Source organism: Berghia stephanieae, unplaced genomic scaffold (genome assembly GCF_034508935.2).
Source record: "Berghia stephanieae isolate SIO BIC M18660-M18661 unplaced genomic scaffold, UCSD_Bste_1.3 scaffold2133, whole genome shotgun sequence".
Classification (NCBI taxonomy): Eukaryota; Metazoa; Mollusca; class Gastropoda; order Nudibranchia; family Aeolidiidae; genus Berghia; species Berghia stephanieae.
The window spans coordinates 1-8,133 of NW_027623217.1; the positions used below are offsets into that span (position 1 = coordinate 1).

Genomic DNA, 8,133 nt, shown 5'->3' on the forward strand with positions numbered 1-8,133 from the left:
ATGATCCCTACCACCAGTGCTATTACCGAGTTATAGAGCCTTTACTCACTGAGTCCCTACCACCAGTGCTTCTTACTCACGAGTCCCTTTACTCACTGACACTGAGTCCCTACCACCAGTCTTACCGATATGGCTTTTACCATGAGTCCTACCACCAGTGCTTTACTCACGAGTCCCTACCACCAGCGCTTTACTCACCGAGTCCCTACCACCAGCGCTTTTACTGAGTCCTACCACCAGCGCTATTACTCATAGAGTCCCTAGCCCTACCACGCTTTTACTCACGAGTCCTACCACCAGCGCTTTTACTCTACCGAGACCCTACCACCAGTGCTATTACTATCCGTATAGAGCTTTTACTCACTGAGTCCCTACCACCAGCGCTTCTACTCACGAGTCATAGACCTTTACTCACTCTGAGTCCCTACACAACAGTGCTTACTATTACCGAGTCATAGAGCTTTTACTCACTGAGTCCCTACCACCAGTGCTATTACCGAGTTATAGAGCTTTTACTCATTGAGTCCCTACCACCAGCGCTTCTACTCACTGAGTCATAGACCTTTTACTCACTGACACAGAGTCCCTACCACCAGTGCTATTACCGAGTTATAGAGCTTTTACTCATTGAGTCCCTACCACCAGTGCTATTACTCACCGAGTCATAGAACTTTTACTCACCGAGTCCCTACCACCAGTGCTATTACTCACCGAGTCATAGAACTTTTACTCACTGAGTCCCTACCACCAGGCTTCTACTCACTGAGTCATAAACCTTTTACTCACTGACACCGAATCCCTACCACCAGTGCTATTACTCACCGAGTCATAGAACTTTTACTCACTGAGTCCCTACCACCAGCGCTTCTACTCACTGAGTCATAAACCTTTTACTCACTGACACTGAGTCCCTACCACCAGCGCTTCTACTCACTGAGTCATGAACCTTTTACTCACTGACACAGTCCCTACCACCAGCTTTACTCCGAGTATAAGCTTTACTCATGACAGTCCTACCACCATGCTATACCGAGTTATAGAGCTTTTACTCACTGAGTCCCTACCACCAGTGCTTTTACTCACTGAGTCATAGACCTTTTACTCACTGACACTGAGTCCCTACCACCAGTGCTATTACCGAGTTATAGAGCTTTAACTCACTGAGTCCCTACCACCAGTGCTTCTACTCACGAGTCCCTACCACCAGCGCTATTACTCACCGAGTCCCTACCACCAGCGCTTTTGCTCACCGAGTCCCTACCACCAGCACTTTTATTCACCGAGTCCCTACCACCAGCACTATCACTGAGTCATAGAGCTTCTACTCACTGAGTCCCTACCACCAGTGCTATTACTGAGTCCCTACCACAAGTGCTATTACTCACTGAGTCCCTACCACCAGTGCTTCTACTCACGAGTCCCTACCACCAGCGCTTTTACTCACTGAGTCCCTACCACCAGTGCTTCTACTCACGAGTCCCTACCACCAGCGCTATTACTCACCGAGTCCCTACCACCAGCGCTTTTGCACACCGAGTCCCTACCACCAGCACTTTTATTCACCGAGTCCCTACCACCAGCGCTATCACTGAGTCATAGAGCTTCTACTCACCGAGTCCCTACCACCAGCGCTTTTACTCACTGAGTCATAGAGCTTTTACTCACTGAGTCCCTACCACCAGTGCTATTACTCACTGAGTCCCTACCACCAGCGTTATTACTCACCGAGTCCCTACCACCAGCGCTTTTACTCACTGAGCACCTACAACCAGCGTTATTACTATTACTCACTGAGTCCCTACCACCAGTGCTATTACCGAGTCATAGAGCTTTTACTCACTGAGTCCCTACGACCAGCGCTATTACTCACTGAGCCCCTACAACCAGCGCTTTACTCACCGAGTCCCTACCACCAGCGCTATTACCGAGTCATAGAGCTTTTACACACTGAGCACGTATGACCAGCGTTATTACTCACCGAGTCCCTACCACCAGCGCTATTACTCAGCGAGTCACAGAGCTTTTACTCCCCTAGACCAGCGCTATTACTCACTGAGTCCCTACCTCCAGCGCTTTTACTCGTTGAATCCCTACCACCAGCACTTTTACTCGCCGAGTCCCTACCACATGGCTATTACTGAGTCCCTAACACCAGGGCTAATACTATTAGCCACCAAATCCCTACCACCAGGGGGGACAATATAAGCTAAAATTAGACCCCAAAAATTCTTACAGTGATGCAGAAAAAAACAACGAACAGATCTCTTTCAAATTTACACAAAATGTTTCTTACAACAAGATGGATAGGTTTAGCAATAGTCTTGTAAATAAATTTTTCAGAATTTTTTTTCGATTTCTTAGTGAAAATTTGGTGTGACATGACAGGAAAAAAAATTGATTTAAAAATTCATAAAACTGCTAAATTTTTGTTTAGCCCAAAACCCAACCATCATGATGCAAAACACATCATAAGAAAAATTCTGACCAAATTTGAAGACAATCTGATGGGAAACAATCCAGATGTGAATGTTAGAAAATCAGAGAATGACGCACAATGAAATTTTGAGAAAATGAAAAATTTGTCTTTAATTTGATAATAAAGCTAATAATGCAGACAAAGGCCAACAATCATCAAGTATAACCAATATGGAACAAGAAAACAGTCATATTTTATAAATTGATCAAATTCTGACAAAAATTATAAACGATTCGCTAACCCATACCTCTAAGAAAAAAAATTGCGAAATAATTTAATATCTGCTGTTATTCACCAAAAAATTACTTTAGTGGTCAAATACTCTTTATAGTTCTAAAATTTTTAATTATATCTCATGAACTAATAATGTAATGTATAATTTGATGCTAAACACCAAAAATAACTGAATTAAAAAAAAAAACTTTTTTAAGGGGCAACATAAGCTAAAATTAGACGTAAAACCCTAAAATTTCTAACATAGATGCACCAAAAACTAGCATATAAATTTCTTTCAAATTTAAACACAATGTTTCTTTCATAAATAGCTATATCATGAAAACTCTTGGAATAATTTTTTTAGAATTTTTATTTGATTTCAACTGAAAATTTAGCGCGGATCGACAGGAACAAATGAATTTTAAAATTTATAAAATTGCTAAATTTTAATTTACCCCCAAACACTTACATCATGATGTAAAACACATCATAGAAAAGATTCTGAATAAATTTGAAGATAATTTAAAGGAAAATGACTAAGGTAGGATTGCTAGAAAATCAGACAAATGACATAAAACAGACATTTGAGAAAGCGCAAGCTTTTTCTATAATTTGACGTAAAGTAAAAGGCTGATTTTGCAGACAAGTAAAAGAAATGATCCATCAAACTTTCAAAATATGACCGTAATAGGACAAGAAAACGAAAATTTTGTAGATTGATCTAAGTCTAAAAAAAATTATAATCGGTTCACTAACCCATACCCCTTAGATAAAAAAAAAGCTGTAAAATTGATTTTTTTACGCCCAGAGATAAAATAATTTTGTGGTCAAATATGATGTCATACCTTATGAATTCATCATTATAATCACAAAACCTAATTATTTACTGTATACAATAGGTTATACAGATGATTTCTAGATATATTAAATGATTTTTCAAAATATGATATGGCACGCTATCCTCATTTTTCATTTTTTTATTCTACTTGAGAGACAAGTCGTATAAAATTAGATATCTAGTCAAGTTGAACTGCAAAATCAATTCTATTTTAGACAATAAAACAGTTAAATAGTGCACTAGCTCTGAATAAAAAGCAATTTGCTTTCCCAAACCCTTGGAATAAAAATCTCTTTCGCCTCAATACAGAAAAAGTCAACACTACTTGTTTGCCTCCACTTTTTTGTAGTTCCACAAAGAGGGTTGATCCTGCTCTGGATGGAAAAAATTGAAATAAAAAAGTGACACATTTCATTAGCAATTTTTGGAAATGGCATTATTGTCATAAAATGCATTTGTCAAAGACATAGCAATTTTTAAAAAATGATCATTATTCACACCAACACACTTGAAATTTCATTGGTTTTACATCCCTAGAACAAAACTCTTGGCAACAAACTATAGTCTGTCGTTAAGTTACTACAATCAGTAGTAATTCAATTCAAATGATGCTTTGCCATTTTCATTTAGAAAAATGAGCATTTATTTTATTGATCACCAATAAAAAATGTAAAGGCGCTATGGAGATTTGACAACATTACTAACCATTGTCAAAAGTGCATGCAGACACTCTGGTCTGCTGGCCCAGATGATGGTTTGCTGATTGATGAGTTTTGCCACAGGCAAAGGTTTGCCACAGGTTTGCCTCAACACACCTTGCCAGAATAGCCCTTGAGCCAGCATCTTTATGGATTGTCAGGACACCAGTAACGCCAACAGTGTTCTTTCATGTTAGCTGTCGATGAAAACAAAACATTAAATTAAATTCACTACAGCGAAATAGGCACATACATGCCAATGCTAAAGTTTATAACAGCAACACTTCGCATGTTGAACGGGACATACCGTCTGTTAGGCGATATTACAATTTCTTCGGACAGAGGCAACGCAGTTAACGGCCAAGTACACATTTTACAACTGAGTCCGGTGAGAGAAAGTGAGCAAAGTGCCTTTTCCAAGAGTTCAACTATGCGCCGAGCGAGGCTCGAGCCCAGGACCTTCCGGTCCAAAAGCGAGTGTCATACCACTACGACATAGCCGTACGTAATTTTTAAAAATATAATAAAAATAATCACACTAATATAATTATCTCACATTGTCATCATCATAAGCATTTCAAAACTACTAATAATACTACCACTACAGATATCTTATCATTATAAAATATTCTCTCTCTCTCTCCATGAACATAACATACAAAACCCAATTTTCCGATATAAAAAAACAGCCGCCCCCCCCCCCCCCAAAAAAAAAGTTTTGAAAAAGTATGGACGATGCATGCTGTGTCGGCCATAATAAAGATAATAACATAACTGAATGAAAAGTATTTTTTAAAGGACCCTGAGCCTGGAATGTCGTGAGTACTCGAAACCTCTTGATCTTGATAAAATTAGCAACCTTTTGACTGGGGATCGAACATTGAAACACCTGGTTTTAATCACCTGACATGGAAGGCTGATTTAAATTATTTGGGGGGGGGGGGGATAGTATTTTAATTTTTTTAAAGCCCTGTTATTGTTATTTTTCACAAAATAAAGTAATAAAGTTAAGTAATTCGCGGTAGCGACAAATGTGTCGTCAGCTGATGCACAATCAACAAACACACAACCCCAAAGCATGTTTAGTTATAAAAATAAGAAATGAATTAAAATGTGCATTTCGTATGCTTACCTTGTAAACTGAGTATTCTGTGACTTGAAAAGAGTGAAGAATTACCAAAGTCCGTCAAAATCAACTTGTAATAATAGTAATAATAATAATGTGATTGTGATGAGTAGGGCTGGGCGGGTACCCGGGTACCCGCGAGTACCCGCGGGTAATAAAGTTAAACCGGGTACTCGGGTAAAAGGGCGGTAACGGGTACCCGCTTCAACAAATGGAAACCGAACTGAGAGTGATCATTTTTGGCGGTTTTAATATTTTTGAACAAAAATTGGAAATAATACAATTTTATTTACATATTTAAATTTACATGACATTTTTTCAAAAGATTTTCCTACTTTATTTTTCAATTACAATGATTTTTTTGTTTTATTTGTTAACACACATTTGATTCAATTTTGGAATCAATAGGTTAAGACTATATTATATTAGTTTTATCTTTTAAAGGAATCTCAGGTACTTTGATTTTATTTATTATTTATTATTTTTTCATTGTAGTTAATTATAATTGTTTCTTACTTCAGTTTCGCTTCATTTGTTGTAATAAATAAAAAAATTAATAAAAAAAATTAAAAAATAACCCCCCCCCCCCCCCCCCCCCCCCACAAAAAAAATTTTGGGGACAAAAGTCACTCCTGCACGGTACCCGCGGTACCCGGGTAATCAGGCCACTACCCGGGTATTACCCGGGTAATTATTTGGGCGGGTAATCCCAGCACTAGAGTGATGAGATGAAGTGTTCACTTTTTGACTTCCAGATAATTCATTGTATATTGCAGTTCTATCCGTATAAAATGTTATATTTTTAGTAATTACGCAATTTCTATTTTTAGTAAGAGTACAAATAAGCTCTGGCGTTATTTGCAGTGGTAGTACAAATAAGCGTAGCCATAATAAAAACATAAGTGTGCCACAGCAAAACAAATAAATTGATTAGTAATGAAATTATCAGATGATTAAAGTATCTTACGTTAGATCGGTAGCATTTTCTTCAACTGAATTCGCCAGGTTTTCATGCTGTTCCATTGTATTTAAATCTATTGTTCGTAAGGGTTCGTCTGATATGCAATCTACAGGTCTGGAAATAAATAGAGATTGAAAATTTTACCAGATGTAAAGAAAGTAAAATGTTGAATGAGAATTAATAAAGCAATAATACAATATGTCAATAAATAATTTTAGATCTTTGACTGTCATTTATTCTTATGGAAAGGTTAATAAAAAATATAATCCAGATCTATTGACATTACAGCAACAACCTATTCATCATCACTAAATGCCTATAGACTCCACTTTAGGCGAATCAACAATGGAGATTATTCACAGCAGAAAATATGTATGACTGCAAATCTACACCATCCATTTCAGAACAAAAAAAAAAGTTCTTGTGAATGAACAAATATATACTAGTACTGGGATAGCAGACTATCAGTATCAGTTCCTCCAAGCAAGTGCGCCACGTCTTACCTTTCATCATCGTCATCTCTTTTTACTGTATTATTCCTGCATGTTGAATTTGCATTCTGACATGTAAGTTGTGTATATGTCACGGTCTCTTGTTCTTCGTGCGGACTTGGTGGAATGATGAAGTCTGGGTCCTCTGGTTCACTCAAACTTTGACTCAATGGATCGCTGTTACTGTTATCTCCATTTTCCTCCCTGGAGATAAAATCAAATAATAATATAATATCATGGTCACATTCAGACTACTTCAGTATATCATTGACATATGAAGGATAACAGGCAAAATCCAAGTAGACTGAGATATATACTAGATGTAGGCTACGACTCAACTTAGAAGACTAGACTAAGACAGATTTCTACTCTTCCACAGTTTGTTTCAAAAAAGGAAAAGGCTAGCCGTACTTAATGACGGCTAGCCTACCAGTCTAGGCGTACTTAAGTACGTCTAGCCTACCAGTCTAGCCGTACTTAATGACAGCCAGACTGGCAGGCTAGCCGGACTTAATGTCGTGTAGATTGCTTAGTTAGCTGTACTTAAGGATTGGTAGATTATTTATTATTATTATTATTATTATTATTATTATTATTATTATTATTATTATTATTATTATTATTATTATTATTATTATTATTATTATTATGTGCGGTGGCATATTTTGCCTTCGCATGTCTTCACTGCATATTTCGTCAAAACCTTTTTTAACCGGATGTTTTTTCCCCATCACCTGGAATTATTTGGGAAAACTGATCTCCGTGATACCACTCTACTAATCGATGTGTAACCTCAACCTTTTATAGTTTTGTCTTGATACAATCAATGAGAACTAATCATTTAGAAAATGGCTAAAAACGATAATAAAGAACTGAGTGACGTCAATTTTGTTCTATCTCAAATGGGTAATAGCACTGGGGTAGGGACTCAGTGGCTGGATAGCACTGGTGGTAGGGGCTCTATGGCTGGATAGCACTGGTGGTAGGGCCTCAAAGGCCAATAGCGCTGGTGGTCAGGACCCAATGGCACATAGCACTGGTGGTAGGGACTCAGTGGCTGGATAGCACTGGTGGTAGGGACTCAATGGCTAATAGCACTGGTGGTAGGGCCTCAAAGGCCAATAGCGCTGGTGGTAAGGACTCAATGGTACATAGCACTGGTGGTAGGGACTCAATGACAATGGCTAATAGTAATAATAGTAATAGCGCTGGTGGTAGTGGGAGTGGCTAATAACACTGGTGGTAGGGACTCACTGGCTCATAGCACTGGTGGTAGGGTCTCTATGCCTGGATAGCACTGGTGGTAGGGACTCAGTGGCTAATAGCA

The 8,133-nt window shown here is 38.2% G+C and overlaps 1 long non-coding RNA gene across 3 annotated transcripts; it reads right to left on the bottom strand.

Annotated features, from left to right (window-relative positions):
• Positions 1–2,555: 2,555 nt before the first annotated feature.
• LOC144961325 (uncharacterized) lies at positions 2,556–7,698 on the bottom strand. Of its 3 annotated transcripts, XR_013643127.1 has the most exons (5): positions 6,819–7,698; positions 6,322–6,429; positions 4,236–4,425; positions 3,455–3,904; positions 2,556–2,723 (listed from the first exon to the last, which is right to left on the bottom strand). It is a non-coding gene; the product is annotated as an uncharacterized LOC144961325 (long non-coding RNA). The 3 variants fall into 3 exon arrangements; XR_013643126.1 differs by having other exon boundaries at positions 2,556–3,904; XR_013643128.1 differs by lacking the exons at positions 6,322–6,429; positions 6,819–7,698 and adding an exon at positions 5,361–5,531 and having other exon boundaries at positions 2,556–3,904.
• Between the last annotated feature and the right edge of the window lie 435 nt (positions 7,699–8,133).